The 20,873-nt window shown below is 39.6% G+C and overlaps 1 pseudogene; it reads left to right on the plus strand.

The window, feature by feature from the left end:
- Window positions 1-8,458: 8,458 nt before the first annotated feature.
- LOC139363884 (S-adenosylmethionine decarboxylase proenzyme pseudogene) lies at window positions 8,459-15,174 on the plus strand (annotated as a pseudogene).
- Window positions 15,175-20,873: the final 5,699 nt, after the last annotated feature.

Genomic DNA, 20,873 nt, shown 5'->3' on the forward strand with positions numbered 1-20,873 from the left:
TGCTGAGAGTATAAAATGATACAGTCACACTGGAAAACAGTTTGATGGTTTCTTTAAAAAACCTGTAACTACCATATGGTTATACCATTTATATTCCTAGGCATTTATCACAGAGAAATAAAAATGTATGTTCACACAAAAACCTGTACATAATTGTTCATAGTAGCTTTATTCATAAGAGCCAAAAACTGGAAACAGCCCATAGGTCCTTCAACAGGTGAATGGTTAAACAGACTGTCATACATGCTTACCATGGAAGACTACTCAGCAATGAAAATGAGTGAACTACTGAAACACTCAACAACTTGGATCTCTCCCCAGAGAATTATGCTGAGAGGGAAAAGCCAGTCTTCAAAGATTACATACTTACTATTCCATTTACGTAACATTCTCTTTTATTTGTAGAAATAAAGGTCCCATTATGTTGTCCAGGCTGGTCTCAAATTACTGGCCTCTGGTGATCCTCCTGCCTCAGTCTCCCAAAGTGCTATAATCTATAATTATAGATTATATATCTATATATACATTATATTTAATATATAATGTGTATATATGTTAGTATATATATTTATAATGTGTATATATATAGTTGTTGATATTGAGACCGAATCTCCCTATGTCGCCCAGGCTGGAGTGCAGTGGTTCAATCTCAGCTTACAGCAACCTCCACCTCCTGGGTTCAAGCAATTCTCCCACTTCAGGCTCCCGAGTAGCTGGGACTATAGACATATGCCACCATGCCCAGCTAATTTTTGTATTTTTAATAGAGACAGGGTTTCACCATGTTGGCCAGGGTAGTCTTCAACTCCTGGCCTCAAGCGATCCACCTGCCTCGGCCTCCCAAAGTGCTGGGACTACAGGCATGAGCCACCATACCTGGCCCCCTATATAATATTCTTGAAAAAATGAAATTATCGAAATAAAGAACAGATTGGTGGTTGCCAGAGTTTGAGGAGGGGACGAGGTAAAAGAGATGTAGCTGTGGCTATAAAAGGCCAACCCGAGAAATCCTTGTGGTGATAGAAATGTTCTGTATCTTGATTACATCAATGTCAATACCCTGGTTATGATATTGTATATAGTTTTGCAAAATATTACCATTGGGGGAAACTGGGTAGAGTCTACAGGGGATCTCTCTGTATTATTTCATACAACTGCATGTGAATCTCCAATTATCTCAAAATAAAATGTTTAATTAAAAAACTAAGCCTGACAGGTGTAGTAAAATAGTAATGGTAGAATCTAGGTGGTAGATACACAGGTAAGTATATAACATTCTTTCAAATTTGCTATTTTTTTAAATGTTTCTTTGTAAAATTAGAAAAAAAAATGTTAAGTATTGTAATTATTCTGAGACTAAGTCCCACACTGACACAATCTAAACAATAAAAGTAAGGTACATTCGGTACATTCAGCTTACTGAAAATATTCATTAGCGCCTCTTTTCCTGTAGCATAAATTTGTCAAGTGAATTGCCCATAGATTAAGAAAGCAGTTTCATGAAATAGTTTTTTATTAGTGGAAACAAACATTCAAGGTTCAGGATGCCATCCTGAATTTGGGATAAAGAGGTTTTTCATCTCCCTTACCCCACACCTCATCTTTCTTCAGTGTTTTCAACATTTATTTGGCATGCTAATTGTCAAATTCCCCTTTCAAGTGATCTTTTTTTCTGATAGAGTGGCCAAGGTACTCTAGGATTGCACTGCTGGCACACTCTACTGTTAGGTAGTTTAGGCACTACATCCCTCTGTAGTGGCTTTTGAGTAGAGGACAAATCGTAGGAATTTATAGCATTAACTCAAAAATTCTAGAAAGCCTCAGGGAACAATTAACTTCAGGGTTTACATTTGTCAGACCTGAAAAGTAACTATAAATTCATATTGATGGTTATGGATTCTTTGTTTCTTCATCTCCACAATGGGCTCAAGAGTCCAAAAGCATAAATCATGCCACCTTAGGACAGTAAGAATAGTTACTTTCTGTGTAATATTTCAGTTTATATACCACCTTGACATGTATTTCCTGATTTAATCACTTTAATAACTCAGAAGAAGGTTCTGTTATTCCTGGGGTTTTGTTTGTTTGTTTGCTTTGTTTTATGAGATGGAGTCTCACTCTGTTGCCCAGGCTGGAGTGCACTGGTGCTATCCCGGCTCACTGCAACCTCCACCTCCCAGGTTCAAGCAATTCTCCTGCCTCAGCCTCCGGAGTAGCTGGGACCACAGGCACACGCCACCACGCCCAGCTAATTTTTGTATTTTTTAGTAGATATGGGGTTTCATCATATTGGCCAGGCTGGTCTCGAACTCCTGACTTCATCATCCACCCACCTTGGTCTCCCAAAGTGCTGGGATTACAGGCATGAGCCACTGCACCTGGCCTATTCCTGTTTTAAGGTGAAGAAACAATGGCTTAGGGTTAACTGATACATCTGAAGTCACAACAACAAGAATTAGAGCTGAGACTTAACTGTAGGTCTTTTGGTTCTAAGTTCAATGATTCTGGTGGGAAAGAGTATCCTCTGGGAGGGGATGCTAAAATGACTTCCTTGTGGGAATGAAGGTACCAAGAGAAGCAAGGAAAACAGAAGCCCATTTATAGAGACAAAGAGGGAGTCCTCTGTGAGCATCAAGTCCCTCTCATTTTTCCCTCCCCATTCGTTTTCCTGGATTATCCTACTAATCCTTAATTTTATTTGAGATGAGACCTTTTCACAGAAGCCTTTCCAGACCATCCAAGGTTAAGTGCCCTTCCATAAGACTCAAGTTTTAACATTATTATAGTGTTTATCACTCTGTGTCTTAGTCTGTTTGGGCTGCTATACCAAAATGCTATAAACTGGGTCATCTATAAACAACAGAAATTTATGTCTCACAGTTCTCGAGGCTGGGAAATCCAAGATCAAGGTAGCAGCAGATTTGTTATCTGGTGAGGGACTGTGTCCTCAAAGACAGCTAAAACCTCACATGGGGAAGAAGCAAGGTATCTCTCTGAGTCTCCTTTTATAAGGATACTAATCCCATTCATGAGGACTCTCCCCTCACGACCTGATGATCACCTCCCAATACCCAAGGTATTGGGTATAGGTATTACCCCCTAATACCATCACCTTGGGGTTAGGATTTTAATATATTAATTTTGCAGGGACATAAACATTGGGTTCACTGCATTCCATATTATTTCCTATTTGTATAATTCCTGCACTGAAGTGCAAGCTGCTTGAAGATGGATATTTTATCTTATTCATTGGTATGTCATCCACACCTAACAGAGTGTCTGGCTTTCTTAGGCAGTCGGAATATACTTGTTAAATGGAAGGAAAGCATTGTGAATATTCTGTAGGAGTTGAAATAGAAAAAAGATACTGAGTTTTGACCACATGCCAACAAAAAGAGCAGTTAATAGACTGCGCGAGAGAAATAGGGAAACACAATGTGCCAGTGGCAAAAGCCTGCTTGCTGACATTTATACATTAAACATTGATGTTCCTGTCTTTTTAAGTGCCAAATTTGGAATCTGTACATTGCTTGGACTCTATACATCATCTGATTAATGAGCATTTCCAGATATTACATTACCTTGCTGCTGGTCAGCAAGCACTCAGTTCAGTTAGTTGAATTATGCTATTAGTAGTATATTGCATATTCTAATTATTAATTCACAACTTCCTCCAAACTTTTCAACACCTACATCTCATGGTCTGACCACGACTTTCTTTTCAGCTCCCTTATTTCTGTGTCTTGATTCCTTTTTCCTTCCGATCTATAATCTTTCATTTCAACCCTTTCTCTATCTAGTCTAAGCCATGAACAGCCTCTCAACCCCTTCTGTCTTTATCCTTCTGCCTTAAACTACATAACACAATTATATTGCCACTAACAGGCATTGGGAACAATGCCTATATCAGGTTGTCAAGAGTTGCTAGAGAGAAGCCAGGTGCGGTGGCTCATGCTTGTAATACCAACACTGGGAGGCCGAGGCGGGTGGATTGCTTGCAGCCAGGAGTTTGAGAGCAGCCTGGGCAATATGACAAAACCCCTTCTCTACTAAAAAAAAAAAAAAAATAGCCAAGCATGGTGGTGCATGCCTATAATTGCAGTCTCTTGGGAGGCGGAAGATAAAGAATTGTTTGAACCCAGCAGGCAGAGTTTGCAGTGAGCCGACATCATGCCATTGCACTCCAGCCTGGGCCACCAAGCAAGACTCTGTCTCAAAAAAAAAAAAAAAAAATTGGAGAGTTGCTGGAGAGAAATCACAAAATGGTCCAGAGTGTTGCCCCTGCAGATCTCTACTTTCCAACCTCAACTGGGCCTCTGTACCACCCAAAAGTTTTCCTAGGATCACACTCCTCTCCCAGAGCAGCTTTTGCAACTGTTGTCACTTTCCTCAAGTCCTCTTTTTTTACATCCCCACCTTCACTCTCAGCAAAGACATTTCCTTCTTTTTCACTGAGAACATGGAGAGCATCTTTTTTCCAGCATTCTCTTCTCCTGCAATATCTGCATCTGTTTCCATTTCTTAGTGAAACAGGGTTTCTCCCATCAAAGTTATTCCTGCTGCCTGTACTTTGAATTTGCGAGCTGCCACCTCCTCCAGTCCTTTGCTCCCTTGATTTCCCCTCTTTTCCCTGATGTAGTCCTTTGCCTCATTGTCTTTAGCTGACATATTTATGTTTACATAATTTTTTTTAAAAACTCTAAGAGCAACAGAAACTTCTTTAATACACTTGCATTGCAAACTAGTTCCATATCTCTTTCATTTACTTCACAATCAAGCTTAGACAAAGCTATCTATACTCACTATCTATGTTTCCTAGTACTGACAGTTGCTGGTTTCCAAATCATTCACAAACTTATATTATTCCAATTGCAAGTATGATTGGGAGGCCTATTTGTTCATTTATAGTGAGAAATATAATTCAAGGAGAATGGAATGTTTGCATCAATATGATCCATTTATTCTGGAGACAAAGTGTGGCATGTTGTTTAAGCTTGTAGACTAGGTATTTAGAACTGAGTTGCTCACTATGTGATCTTAGGCAAGTTAATTTACCTTTCTGAGCCCCAGTATTTTTATATGTATAAAATAGGTAAGCAATAATGCCTAGTTTATAGGGTTGTTTTGAAGATGAAATTGATGCAGGCAAACCCAAAAATTGGGGCTCTTGGCTTCAGGTAGGAAGGAAAGAATTCAAGGGTGGTGACAGAGTAAAGTAAAAGCAAAGCAAGTTTATTAGAACAACAGAGAACAAGAAAATTGCTGCTCCATAGACAGAGCAGGGCTACCCGATAGGCAGAGTAGCACTCATGGATTGCTGACTAACTATATTTATAGCTACTCCTTAATTATATGCTAAATAAAGGGTGGATTATTCACAAATTTTCTATGAAAGGGATGGGGAGTTCCTAGAACCAAGGGTTCCTCCCCCTTTTAAACCATATAAGGGACATATTTTTAAGCAGTAAAGTGCTCAAGATGTAAAAGAAGATAATGCCCCTGAGAAATGGGTCAGAACTGAGAGGCTGACTCATATCCAACAAGGACTCAGTATTGTTACCTGCTATGTCAAGGGTTACCGGAAGCTCCTCTGTGGAGATAGTAAATGTCCAGTGGGAGCTGTGGGGGACCTCAGGCCCCATGAGTCCTCTGCTCTCTTGGCTATTATGGGTTTGGTTGACCCCTTCAGAGCCTGGGGCAGCCCTTTTCCAGTGGTCTTCTTGCTTACAGAGGGCACACTGACTTTGGCTCAGGGGGCCACTGAGTCAGGCTCTCATTTATGCATCCCAGATGCCAATCTCATGGCACTTCCTCAGGATGTGTAACTCTGAGGTGGTAGGGAGCTCAAGACAGCCACCAGGAACTGTGTGTTTTGAGTATTTATTTTGGTTTTCTCTGCCTCCTCTGCCCAGATCCTACTGTTGTAAACTCCAAAGGCCATGTTTAAGAGTTGACCTGGCTGGGTGTGGTGGCTTACACCTGTAATCTCAGCTCTTTGGGAGGCCGAAGCAGGTGGATCACTTGAGGTCAGGAGTTCGAGACCAGCCCGGCCAATATGGTGAAACCCTATCTCTACTAAAAATACAAAAAAATTAGCCCGGCATGGTGGTGTATGCCTATAGTCCCAGCTACTCAGGAGGCTGAGGCAGGAGAATCGTTTGAACCCAGGAAGCAGAGGTTGCAGTGAGCCAAGATCATGCCACTGCACTGCAGCCTGGGCAACAGAGTGAGACTCTGTCTCACAAAAACAAAAAAAAAAGTTGGCCCATGCGGGTTTGAGGTTTTGTTTCTGCCTTATGTAGCTTCCTTCTAATCTCAAGGAAAGACTGAGTAATAAAATGCATATCCAGGAAAGCATACCTTTCCAGGGAGTCTGGGTCTGTATTAGTATAATTCCTGAATGCCTCAACCAAACAGCTCTGAAATAAAGCAGGATTTCCATCCTTTTCAAAGTTACATCTCTAACCTTGTCATAATTAACTGGCTTAACCACACACTTTTTCATGCCTTCTATTAAACAAGTTACCATATGATTTCTTCATTCAAAATCTTGGCAACTCCTCTGGTAATCTCTTTGAGGCTCCAGATCTGGAACTGCATCTCCCCCCATATGATAAATGGCATGGCCTTTGTTATAAGCATTCTACCTGCATTTTTATGGGCAGTACCCAGAATCATTTGTTTATCCTCTATGATAGAGCAGGTGGACAATATTTGCCTATCATGCCAAGTTAAGTCAAAGGACATGGTCAACTTCACAAACTTCTCTACAAACTTCCCTGCATCCTCTAAAAACCAGCCAAATTTCTCCACGCATAAAGCCAAATCAGATGTAGAGGAAAAAAAAAACCATACACATGTATTCTGATTGTCCACTAATCTCTATCAGCTACGTCTCACAATGAACACAGGTTCAATTTTAGGGGCTGATATGAGACCCCACTCCTGATGATACTGGTTGGGCTTACTTCCTTGGGCAGGGTGAGATGTAGGCTTGCGATAGTTTAACAAGGGGAAGGGGAGGTGGAATCCTGTGCTGTGGAACTGGTGAGATTACCCTCCTCAGAACTGGGGCACTGAAGAGACTTCAGGCTGGGGGGCACATGGGCCTTCTATGGGGAGTAGCTAGGAGGAGATTATCTAGGGTATCTAGTATGGCTTTTTGGTGTCTGGATGTAACACGAGCAAGGCAAATCCTACAGGTGTCCCTTAAGTCAGGATCCTAGTAGAGAGCAATAAGAGCCTATACATAAGGGATTTCTCTTCATTCTCCTTCCTTTTTACAGAATAAGTTGAATTGCAAAATAGTAATATAATGTAACATACCATTTTTAGGCCAAATTTCTTGTTCTCTTAATTTGTATTGGACCCAAACTGTGTTGCAGTAGAAAATGAGTCTCGCCTTATACAGTATGGCTGGGACACTAGCATTCGCTCTAGTCTCTCTGACAGGGAAGCAGCGATATAAAAGAGACTGAACTGTATCTGCCTCTGTTTCCAAAAGATTCATGTTCAACTTTCACTCACACAAAGCCGGGAAAATTTTACTAGTCTTTTTTTTTTTTTTTTTTTTTTTTTAAGACAAAGTCTGGCTCTGTCGCCAGGCTGGAGTGCAGTGGCCTGATCTTGGCTCACTGCAACCTCCGCCTCCCGGGTTCAAGCGATTCTCCTGGTTCAGTCTCCCAAGTAGCTGGGATTACAGGCGCCTGCCACCATGCCCAGCTAATTTTTGTATTTTTAGTAGAGACGGGGTTTCACCATGTTGGTCAGGATGGTCTGGATCTCCTGACCACGTGATTCGCCCGCCTTGGCCTCCCAAAGTGATGGGATTACAGGCTTGAGCCACCACGTCCGACTGTTTTATTAGTCTTTTTTTTTTTAAAAAAAAAAAAAAGGAACCTGAACTTTTGTAACACAGCTGGAACAATTCACAGCGGCAGCGGCAGCCGCAGAGGCGGAAGAAAAGGTTTAATTTAGTTGATTTTCTGTGGTGGTTGATTGTTCGCCAGTCTCATGGTGGTGGAAGCTGTACATTTTTCCAAAGGGACCGACAAGCTGCTGGAGGTTTGGTTCTCCTGGCAGCAGCCCAACGCAAACCAAGGATCTGGAGATTTTCGCACTATCCCAAGATCTGATTGGGACATAATTTTGTTTTTGTTTTTGTTTTGTTTTGTTTTGTTTTTGAGACGGAGTCTCGCTGTGTCCCCCAGGCTGCAGTGCAGTGGCGCGATCTCGGCTCACTGCAAGCTCCGCCTCCAAGGCTCACACCGTTCTCCTGCCTCAACCTCCCGAGTAACTGGCATTACAGGCGCCCGCCACCAAGCTCGGCTCATTTTTTGTATTTTTAGTAGAAACGGGGTTTCACCGTGTTACCCAGCATGGTCTCGATCTCCTGACCTCATGATCAGCCCGCCTCGGCCTCCCAAAGTGCTAGGATTACAGGCCTGAGCCACCGCGCCCAGCCAAGTGGGACATACTTTTGAGGGATGTGCAACATTCAATCGTTAAGTGTGACAAAAACCGACAAGCAGGAAGCTTATGTACTCAGTGAGAGTAGCATGTTTGTCTCCTAGAAACATTTCATTTTGAAGACAAGTGATACCACTCTCTTGCTGAAAGCACTGGTTCACCTGTGGAAGCTTGCTAGGCACTACAGTGGGTTTGACTCAATACAAAGCTTCTTTTATTCTTTTGAGAATTTCATGAAGCCTTCTCCCTAAGGGTACCCACACCAGAATTTCCAGGAAGAAATAGAGTTTCTTAATGCAATTTTCCCAAATGGAGCAGCATATTGTATGGGATGTATGAATTCTGACTGTTGGTACTTATGTACTCTGCATTTCCCAGAAAGGTAATCAGTCAGCCAGATGAAACCCTGGAAATTCTGATGAGTGAGCTTGACCCTGCAGTTATGGACCAGTTCTACATGAAAGATGGCGTTACTGCAAAGGATGTCACTTGTAAGAGTGGAATTCGTGACCTGATACCAGGTTCTGTCATTAATGCCACAATGTTCAATCCTTATGGGTATTCGATGAATGGAATGAAATCAGATGGAACTTATTGGATTATTCACATCACTCCAGAACCAGAATCTTCTTATGTTAGCTTTAAAACAAACTTAAGTCACCTCCTATGGTGACCTGATCAGGAAAGCTGTGGAAGTCTTCAAGCCAGGAAAATTTGTGACCACTTTGTTAATCAGAGTTCTAAATGTCACACCATGTTTTCTTCACCTCAAAGATTGAAGGTTTAAAGCGTCTTGATTGCCAGAGTGCTATGTTCAATGATTACAATTTTGTTTTTACCAGTTTTGCTAAGAAGCAGCAATAACAGCATAGTTGATTAAGAAAAATGAAGAAAAAAATGCAGAGAGAGAACACACATAAGAAGGTGGTGGATGCTTTCTAGATGTTGATGCTGGGGGCAGTGCTTTCCATAACCACCACTGAGTAGTTGCAGAAAGCCCTATATGTAATGATAGTGTAATCATTTTGAATTGTATGCATTATTATATCAAGGAATTAGATATCTCGCATAAATGCTCTCTTCCGTGTTTAGGTATTCTCTGCCACCCTTGCTGTGAAATTGAAGTGCATGTAGAGAAAACCTTTTACTGTATGAAACTTTATAACACTTGTGAGAGCAATTCAATTTGGTTTATGCGCAATATAATATTTCTCCAAATATAATCCAAAATTCCCCACAGACAAAGCTTTCATCCTCATTAAGTGTTGGCCTCAGCCTAACTGTCTGGGACCGTTCTATTAAATTGCTGCCATAATTTTACATCCAGTTACCTCCACTTTCTAGAACATATTCTTTACTAATGTTATTGAAACCAATTTCTACTTCATACAGATGTTTTTTGAAACAGCAATTAAAGTTTTTCTTCCATGAGGAAAAAAAAAAAAAAGAAAATGGGTCTCTTTCTCTTTAAGCCATTTAATTTGAATTTGATCCCTATTGCTTTTGACACCCTAGCAGCAAGTCTTTTGAGATGCTTGCCATATCCCCATGTCTAACAAGGATCTCCACTAGACACAGAAGTTTTTCTAAATCTAGCAAGAGCCTAGTTAATTTTTCTTTCAAATGCCTACCTCCCTTTTCCCTCAAGAAAGGTCAGTAGGGCAATCGCCACCAATTTCTGCAAAGAAGGCATAAGTACAGTTAGCTTGGCATGACAAAAATGAATTATGAGATATGAGTGGACAGTAGAGTGATGACTGCATCCACTAGCAAATGGAATGCAACAAAAGAGGTGTTTTAATAAGCAAATTATTGAAGGAGAGATTAAAATAAGGAAACAGGATTCTTATAGTCTGAATTCCACAAAAAGTGAAGAAAGCATTTTGGTTTGGAGAAAAAGTGGGATGACAAAGACAACAAGAAAAAATGATGACAGAGACCAAGATCTCCCAAGGATGGGACTCTAACCCACAATCCTAGAGGGGATACCTAGATCCCTCTAGAGTGGGACTCTAACCCACAATCTTAGAGAGACAAAACCAGTTAATGTTGAAAAACCTGGGGCCTCCAGGCATCAACAAATGAGGGTCCCCCACACCAAATGCTACATATCCCAGAACAACCCAGAGGCAGACAACAATGAACCCCAAAGGTACAAGCCCAAGGTCCTCAGTGGTGGGATTCTCAACCACAATCCTATGGGGACAATTCCAACACAACTGGGGACACAGAACAACATGACTCCAACATCCCTAAGTCAGCACAATGGGGGATGACTCATAATAACAAAAGAAAAAATGCAGCCTGCACGGTGGCTCATGCCTGTAATCCCACCACTTTGGGAGGCTGAGGCGGGTGGATCATGAGGTCAGAAGTTTGAGACCAGCTTGCCAACATGGGGAAACCCCGTGTCTACTAAAAATACAAAAATTAGCCGGGCATGGTGGCGTACGCCTGTAATCCCAGCTACTCAAGAGGCTGAGGCAGGAGAATCACTTGAACCTGGGAGGCGGAGTTTGCAGTAAGCCAAGATCGCGCCATTACACTCCAGCCTGGGTGACAGAGCAAGACTATATCTTGGGAGAAAAAAAGGAAAGAAAGAAAAAATGCAAAACAAACAATGAAACTGTCCTACCTTACATAAAATAGAAACAATTGCCCAAATAGCAAGGGGAATGAAGAAGACACTCACCTATCCATGGAGGGCAAATGGTGCTGATTGATGTTAGTGGGGGTGGGGGTGGGGGTCCAGTGAAGGTCTCCCGCAGGTCCCCTCAGCTTGTTAATCCCTTCATGGGATTAACAACATGGGATTAATTTTCCCTCCAGGAAAGATGATGCAGGTGAATCCCAAAACTGGGCCTCAGCCCAGGAGAGTTCTTGGCTTCATGCAGGAAGGAATTCAAGGGTGAGGCGACAGAGTAAAGTGAAAGCAAACCGAGTTTATTAAGTGCAACAGAATACAGGAAAATGGCTGTTCCATAGATAGGGCAGGGCTACCCCATAGGCAGAGTAGGACCCATGGATTGCTGACTAACTATATTTATAGCTACTCCTTAATATGCTAAATAAGGGGCAGGTTATTCATAAATTTTCTAGAAAAGGATGAGGAGTTCTCAAAACCAAGGGTTCCTCCTCTTTTAAACCATATAAGGTAACTTCTGGACATTGCCATGGCATTTATAAACTGTTATGGCACCAGTGTGAGTATTTTAGCATGCTAATGTATTATAATTAGTGTATAACAAAGATCAATGGCAATTAGAGGTCACGTTCATTGCCCTCTTGGTTTTAGCTGATTTGGCTGATTTCTTTAATGCCTCCTGTTTTGATTAGCAAGGTTGTGACCAGTGTTTGGAAAACAAGTCCTGCTGATCTACCTCAATATGAGATAATTAAATTAGATAATCCATGTAAAGTGTTTATTTGGAGCATAGTAAGTGCTAAATATTAGCAATTATTATTATTATTATTTTCCTCCCAATATGCAAATTTAGATGGATAATAAAATTATAACGAGATGATTGCTTAGCACTGGATTCCCAGAAGTGGTTGTTTATTCGTTAGTTTAATGGCCTCGGGCAGGATACACCCACTGCAGCATCTAGAGTGCTGAATCTCAGGAAAGGGTGCACTTTCATGGACTCTTCAGAATCCTACTATTATTTCACATCTCTGCAACTGTAGGATCCCAGAAAAACAATATTCCAACACAAAGGCTTCAGAAGCAAATCTCTCTGACCCTCTATCCTCCTGCCTCTGGCCCCTCATTCTCCCAAGGCTAGCCTTAGAAACTAGAATTTTTCTTCCTCAAGGCAGGTCATAGAAACCAGAACCCCATTTCCCCAACACCAGCCATAAAACCTGAAAGTATTATCCTAACGTTCCTCCAACGTTTTTGTGTAAAAATCAGTCATAAAAAAAATTATTTGACCTACCTTATTTGATTGTAGGTCTAAACACCCTCATTCCAGAGAGCATCCTGCCCCATACCCAGAATGAAGAAATCCATTCTCAGAGATGCCAAGAAGAATCTAGACAGACAGGCCTTTCTGTGTTTCCCCACTCAGTCTTTAGCATTAGATCATACCCTTTTTGTCCAATCATACTTCTACATAGCTGCCCATACTTTGTTAAACCTAACGATAAAAATGGGCAGTTTCCTCTATATCTTTGGGTCCGCATTCTAAAGGCTCCTGTGTCAGGTATAACTCTAACCAAATAAATGTGTATGCCTTTTCTCCTAGTAATCTACCTTTTGTCAGTGATTTTCAGCAAAACTTCAGAAGGCAAAGGGAAAGATTTCCCATGGCCCCTAACCAACATTGGGCACTCGTAAGCTCTTCCTCTTTAACCTTCTATTCTCCACTGGCTTCTGTCATTTTATTCCTATGTAAATGAAGAAAACAGATTTCTCTTCTTCAATCCAGCAATTAAATTTGATAATTTTCTCTTCTTTTCTGTCTCACTTTTCCTAAATAATCTCATTTCTTCCTGTGGCTTCAGCTATCAAATCTCTAACTCAAGTAACATTGCTCTGAGTGCCAACACCATAAATTTAACTCTCCTCTGAAGAACTCCACTTGGATGCTCCAGGTACCGAATGAAATATCCAAAATGGAAGAAATGAGAGTCCCCTCATCTGCTTCCTTCTGGTATTCCGAATCTTACAGGCTGAGGCACCAAAGCCAGAATCCTGGAAGTCATCCTGATCTCTGGCCTCTCACCAATGCCTCACACACAATCTGTCAACTTCTTCCTAAATATTTCTTCAATGTGGCCCTTCTCTCCAACCCCACTACCACTACATTACTAGACACCATCATTTCTCACCAGAATTTCTACAGTAGCCACTGAACTTGTTTTCCTGCTTCATGTCTCATATTCCTCCAACCTACCAATCTCACACCCCTGCATATCCTCAGCACCTGGAACAGTGTCTGGCACAAAGTAGACACAAAATCAATATTTGTTGAATGAACAAGCAAATGAATGAATTCGTATTGTAGAGGCCAAGGAAAATCTTCCCCTTTGCCCTCTGAAATTTTGTTGAAACGTCAGCTGAGAAAAACTAATTAAAAGAAGAAATGACATGAGGAATAATTACTCTGTGGTTCTCCTTTGTGGGTATGTTAATAAATTTCTGTGCCATTTCTCCTATTAAGCTGCCTTTTATCAGTTGATTTTTCAGTGGACCTTCAGAGGGCAAAGGGGAAGTTTTTGCTTGGCTCCTACGGTTTTGGTGCTGTGAGCAGGATACCAAAACTGTTCTGCTCTTCTACAAGCCACAGTGAAGGGAACCCAGGACCTGACTAGCTGCCAGAAGAACAAGAATTTCTTACCAGCCAAGCTTCTGGCCTCTCTTTCTGTGGAATCTGATCAAGTTGACAGTTAAAATCCCTGTTTGTCTCTTTTTTCTCTGCAAAATCTTGATTAATGGGAGAAAAGGATTTGTGTGACTAGTCTTGGGTGTTGTGACTCTGGTGTAATTTTTGGTTTAAGTATTCATATTATTTGATCCTTTTAGTCCCAGAAATCAACTTTTTCTTTCTTTGTCTTTCTGTGTTGTTATGTCATAAAGAAGGGTACCAAGCATGAGATAGAACATAGGCCTAAAACCTTTATAAGCCCATTGTTCCAGCCAGCCTTGTGGACTTGTTAGTATTATAGTTCTGACCAGAACAGCTTAAAAACTTTGTTGTGGGCCCCAAAAATAAAAACCATATGAGATTCCCCTTTCATCTTGTTTTATGTCCTTGAAAGTGTGGCTGGTGACCAAGTGAGAGCACTCTCTCTTGGTCTCCACCATCTATGAGGCATGATTTTCAGGTCATGTAAGGTGACCAGTCTGAAAATGGCTGGGACGTGAGACATGTAAGATTTTAACTAGCATACTTTTTGTTATGAATGTGTCAAGCTGTCAGGGGAGTTTGTCTTAAAAAGTCCCATCTCTGTGGGCTTTTGTCATCTCAACCCTTGTTGCTTGGTTCTAAACAATTGCCTTCTTTGTGTTTATAGACAGAACAAATTAAAATAAAGACATATAATAGTGTCATGGCTAACCTTAGAAATTCTCTTGACAAAATTACAAAGTGAAAATCTAACCTAACACAAAGTGAAAATCATAATATATATGCTCAAACTGTCTATAGGATTCACAATAAAGCTGCTCCACCTTTCAGTCCAGTAGTTAAAATTCTGTGCTTTCACTACTGTGGTCTGGGTTTGATTACCAGTCAGGGAACCAATACCTTTTGGTTTGATATTTGTGTGACTTTTGGCTTTTTGGGGTACCCATTTGTTGTTGATCCTTTTCCCTTTCATGGACAGCTTTTGATTTTCTGCCTCCTTCCATCTGTGGGGGCGTATGAGGCTTTTGGGCCTTCGTGTGTGGACAGTCAGCTGAGAAGTTGAGACACTAGAGAATATGGCTGGACAGATGTGGGTTGAATCCCGTTTGCGGCTACTGAAACTTTATTTTCTTTGAGCTGTCTTTGAATGCATCTGTATCTTGTGAAGACTGCTTTGTACCTCTTTGGAGACACCTCATGTGTCCTTAGTTAAATTGTTGAGTCACTTGCAAAGTTACCTTTGGTAAAAAAGTTTAAAAGTCAGGAGTATCAGCTATTTGTCCCAGCTAAAATCTGATAATAAAAGATCTGAAAATATATTTTTAAAAAGCTCTATGATCAGAAGTCAGCTTAATTAAAAGCTAATATTCAACGTATATGTTGAATATATAGTTATATACATATATTTATATTATAATTACATTAAATATATAGGTATATATTTAATATATATTTATATATTTATATAAATATATTACATACCTATATATTTACATAAATATATTTAATTTGTATTTAATTTAATTTATATTACATTATAAATATATAGTTTTATATTTATATATTACATTCTCTTTATATATTCTATTAATGTAACATATTATATGCTTATATGTAACATAATATATAAATATTATAAAATATATAAGTTAAATATTTTTATATTGTATAATATATAAATGTATTATTATAATATATAAATATATATAAATATGCAAAATATATTTAGATAAATATATGTATATAAATCTGCAAAAATATATTTATATAAATAAATATATTTAAAGGCCTTCCTGCCTTTTTTCTTTGGGATCCTGTTTCTGAGGATTTTTCTAGTTTACTGAAATTCCTTTTCATTATATATTTGGTATTTTTGTTTGCTTCATTTCTTGTGGTATGATTTTTGTTGAGAAAAGTGTAAAACTTCATTGACTTTTTGTTCCTCCTTTCTCTTTGCTGTCTTGAATATCACATAAAAGGATCTTGTGGGGATGTCTAAAGACCCTGAAAGAAACAGAAAAAGCTGCCACTCACCCACTTTGGGGAGATGGTCTTCTGTCTTCCTGTAGAGTTTGAAGAGTCACGGGCAAGTTCTTATCAGGTCTAAAGCTCCACTCTCCTTTGCATTGCATTACCTGGTCTCTTTGGCTTTGGGGGTTCAAGGAATTACTTTGACCTATTAGAGAATTTGACCTTGTGTGTGCAATGGCTGATGGGTCACTAGTGAGGGCTGCAGTTCTGGAGGTAGCTGACAGTGGTTGTAATTAATAGTTACTACTGTATATAGGCTACTTGTTTCTTTGCTCTATTCTATAAAAAAGGCATAGTTGAACACATGGAGACTGTGGGAATACTCACAACCAAGGAATAACTCTTCCATGGTGGATGGGCTGATCACAGAATGGGCTGATTGGTATGGGTCCCCCACCCACTAATGCCTCACGCACAATATGTCACTCTCACTAATGCCTCACACACACACACCAGCCTCAGGGTGACATATTTGTAGTGAAGTGTACTCTGGAAACACTGTGCAGCCCAGTCCTTTGGTGTTTCTCTCTTTTGTGGGGGGCCCAGGGTTCAGTGTAAAAGTGGAATCCTTGATATTTAAAACTCTAGATGCTCTGCTCTATCTTCCAGCTGTGCCTACTTTTTACATATACAAATATTAGGCCCTAAAAACTGCAAATGCTTTGTTTGCCCTGTTCCTTAATGGCCTCTGCCCTGAGCCCAGTGGTCTAAGTAGAAAACAGAGACTAAATTAGAAGCCACCAATATGACTAGATTGGTCTCCAAAATATGACTTTCTGACATTTAGGTGTTTGTTTTTGGTTTTGGTTTGGGTTTTTGTTTCCCTCCGCCCCCCGACGGTGTATTAGGCCATTCTTCAGTTGCTATAAAGAAATATCTGAGACTGGGTAATTTATAAGAGGTTTAGTTGGTTCACAGTGCTGCAGGCTGTACAAGAAGCATAGTGCCAGCATTTGCTTCTGAGGAGTCCTTAGGAAGCTTACAATCATGGTGAAAGGCAAAGGTACATCTTACGGCAAAAGCAGAAATAAGAGAAAGAGAGTGTGTGGGGAGGTGCCACATACTTTAAAATGACCAGATCTTGCAAAAACTCACTTGGCACCAAGGGGATGGCACCAGCCATTCGTGAGGGACCTGCCCCCATGATCCAAATACCTCCCACCAGTTATTACATTTCAACATGAGATTTGGGTGGGGACAAATATCCAGACCATATCAGATTGGGTCTTACTCTGTTGTCCAGGCTGGAATGCAGTCACACAATCACAGCTCACTGCAGCCTCAACTTCCTGGGCTCAAGCAATGTCCTCATCCTCCTACCTCAGTCTCTCAGGTAGCTGCTATTACAGGCACACCCACCAAGGCTGGCTAATTTTGTTGCTTTTGTAGAGACAAAGTTTTATACCATGTTGCACAGGCTTAGCTAGTTATTTTTAAAAGGCTTCTGAATTTCCTCTATGCTCATTTGTATCTTTCTTTTTAACATCCTATGGGAATTTCTATAATTTTATGTTACATTGGTGTGTTTGTCTGTTTTGTGTTGCTATCAAGGAATACCTGAGGCTTGGTAATTTTTAAAGGAAGGAAGTTTATTTGACTCACTATTTTGCAGGCTGTACAAGAAGCATGATGCCAGCATCTACTTCTGGTGACGACCTCAAGAAGTTTACAATTGGCCGGGTGCAGAGGCTCATGCCTGTAATCACAGCACTTTGGGAGGCAGAGATGGATGGATCATTTGAGGTCAGGAGTTCGAGACCAGCCTGGCCAACATGGTGAAACCCCTACTCTACTAAAAATACAAAAATTAGCTGGGCATGGTGGTATGTGTCTGTAATCCCTGCCACTCAGGAGGCTGAGGCAGGAGGATCGTTTGAACTTGGGAGGCAGAGGTTGCAGTGAGCTGAGATCACACCACTGTACTCTAGCCTGGGCAATAGAGTGACACTTCATCTCAAAAGAAAAGAAAAGAAAAGAAAAGAAATGGAAAGAAAGAAAATAAAAATAAGCTTACAATCACAGTGAAAGGCGAAGAGGAGGAGCAGGCATATCACATGGCCAAAAAAGGAGCAAGAGAAAGGTGGGAAAGACACTAGACTCTTTTTAAAACCAGCTCTCACATGAGCTAATGGAACAAGAATTCACTCATTACCACAAGGACAGCACCAAGCCATTCGTGAGGGACCTGCCACCATGACCCAAAAACCTCCTTCTTGACCCAACCTCCAACACTGGGGATAACATTTCAACATGAGATTTGAAGGGGACAAATACTCAAACTATATCACTTGTCCATTTTTAATCTTTCTCTAACACACCCAAACTTCTTCTTGAAAATGCTTAAATTAATTTTCTCTGTTTTGAGATGTAAATTTGCTATGCTGTTTTTCTTAAAACTTGGTAAGATCTTCAGCCATGAAAGACAGACAAACTGTAACCTTTCCATTTACAAAGCTGCATTTGAATTCAACTGTCCTTTTGAACTAACAAGTTTTACTGGTCTCGTGGCTAAAATTTTAAAGACATAGGCCAGGTGCGGTGGCTCATGCCTGTAATCCTATCACTTTTGGAGACCAAGGGGGGCAGATCACCTGAGGTCAGGAGTTCAAGACCAGCCTGGCCAACATGGGGAAACTAAAAATGTCTGTACTAAAAATGCATCTCTACTAAAAATACAAAAATTAGCCAGGCATGATGACACACACCTGTAATCCCAGCTACTCGGGAGGCTGAGGCGGGAGAATAGCTTGAACCCAGGAGACGGAGGTTGCAGTAAGCCGAGATTGCACCATTGCACTCCAGCCTGGGCAGTAAGAGTGAAACTCTGTCTCAAAAAAATAAAAAATAATATAAAGTATTTGAATTTATAATTTATGGATATGTGTCTATGTTTATATATTGCCTGTATGGTAGCAACTTGACATAAATAAATGAGTACTCATAAATTAAGTAAATAAGCCCAAATGCTTTTCAAGTTCACAAAGCATTAGTAATCTGTGGTAAATGAAGATAGTTTAAAATTTGGGGTAAAATAAAATGGAAACATCTTCTGAATTTAATTTAGATATTTTTTTCTGGGTCTGTTTGTCAGACAGGTTTACACTATCTCTGCTATTTTTTTTAAGGACCTGAAAGTGAATGGACATAGAAAATTGAGGAAAGAAATAAAACGGTAACAATTATAAGAGGTTATAAAAGGTTCATGGAACCCTTTTACGTTTTTTCTTGTGCAGTCAAAACCAATTGCAGGCTGGATGCAGTGGCTAACATCTGTAATCCCAGCACTTTGGGAGGCTGAGATGGGCAGATCACTTGAGCTCAGGAGTTTGAGACCATCCTGGGCAACATAGTGAAACTCTCTCACTACCAAAAATACAAAAGGAATTAGCTTGGCATGGTAGTACACACTTGTAGTCCCAGCTACTTGGGGGGCTGAGATGGGACAATCGCTTGAGCCCGGGGGTCAAAGGTTGCAGTAAGCCAAGATTGCACCACTGCACTCTAGCCTGGGTGACAAAGTAAGACCCTGTCTCAAAAAAACAAAAACAAAAAAAGGAAAAGAAAACAATTGCGGTTGGATTGATCTGTTTATAAGGCTTTATTAAAATTAGCTTTAGCATTTATAATACACTGGCACAAACTTAGAATTTGTATTTCTCTTTTGAACAAGATTTTTGTATATATTAATAAGACATAGTAAAAGATTTTTGTTTACCTTTTGAGTAAACTGCAAAAATACTACTAATAAGAGGAGATAATTTCCCTAATGCTGTTTTTATTATGTCTTTTGAAGTTTAGAAAACTGAGTCTCCTCTCTGTCAAAGAGTAAAGTTTTTGCTTTTTGAAATTTTTGAATTATCACTTTGGCTAAATGAATAACTATTATCTTACAGTGACCTGTAATCTTATTTTGATCAAGTGTTTTAAACCTCTGATATTTGACAAACTTTCCAAAATCAAATTTAAAATTCTAAATTAAATGTTTTTGACCTCAAGCTAACTTTTGGGACTTAAAACCTTTGGAAGTCCAAATAAGACCCCTGGAAGTCCAAGAGAAACATATTAGGCTAATTTGGTATATTAAAATCATACAGGAAGCTGATCAAATAAAAAATGTTGCTTATTTTCTCTGAGTTATATTTGTATAAATCTGTTATTAATATGCATCCCAAAATTGTATCATATTGCTAAAATGTTGATAGATCTTGTTATATGTTATTAGTAATAATTGTTATCCTGTTAAATTATTGTATACCACAGAAATAATGAAATTTCCTTGTCAGTTGCATCAGTAATCATGGCTCTTCTAAGTCTTTTGTCATTCACAGATGATTATTGTTTTACTTGGATTCTTTTCAAAACTGGTTTGTAATTGCCTACAGTCTAAAATTTACTTGTTCAAAAAAAAAAAAAAAAAAAAAAAACATGGAAAGGGCCCTGGCAAGTACTCTTAAACACAGTTTTCTGATAACTTTGGAATTCACACCATTGGACTAGTTAAAAACTTCTAAAATAATTTTGTAAAAGCTAATAAATTAATGAAGATTGCTAATCCAACATCAAGCAGAATAAAAGTTAATTACATGGGGCTGAACTGATACAATGCCAAAATAATATTTTCGTAACCTTTTTTTGGTTTCAAACATTGCTGATAGTTTTTATGTTTTGTTTTCCAGATTCAAGAAAATTATTTTTTTCTTTTGAGCTGTTCATAGCTTACAGTAATTGGATAAATTACACTTTTGTGAGAACAATTGAAACACTAACCTTTCTGTCTACCTGATGTCTCCAGAATTTGGAAAGTATTTGTGAGTATTCTTCACTTTTGGCAATATAGTTATTTGTACAAATTCAATAAGGATCTGTTTTCTTTTGTAACAGAACACAGTTAGATACACTAATTATTTTGCCAAGGCTTTCATTGAAATGGCATAATTTTTTAATGACCAGACTGCTTTGAGGATTTCAAGTTGACTTTATAGAGCCTATAAAAAGCCTGTTGTAAAAATTAGCCTGGTACCT

This window comes from Macaca nemestrina, chromosome 6 (assembly GCF_043159975.1).
Source record: "Macaca nemestrina isolate mMacNem1 chromosome 6, mMacNem.hap1, whole genome shotgun sequence".
NCBI lineage: Eukaryota > Metazoa > Chordata > Mammalia > Primates > Cercopithecidae > Macaca > Macaca nemestrina.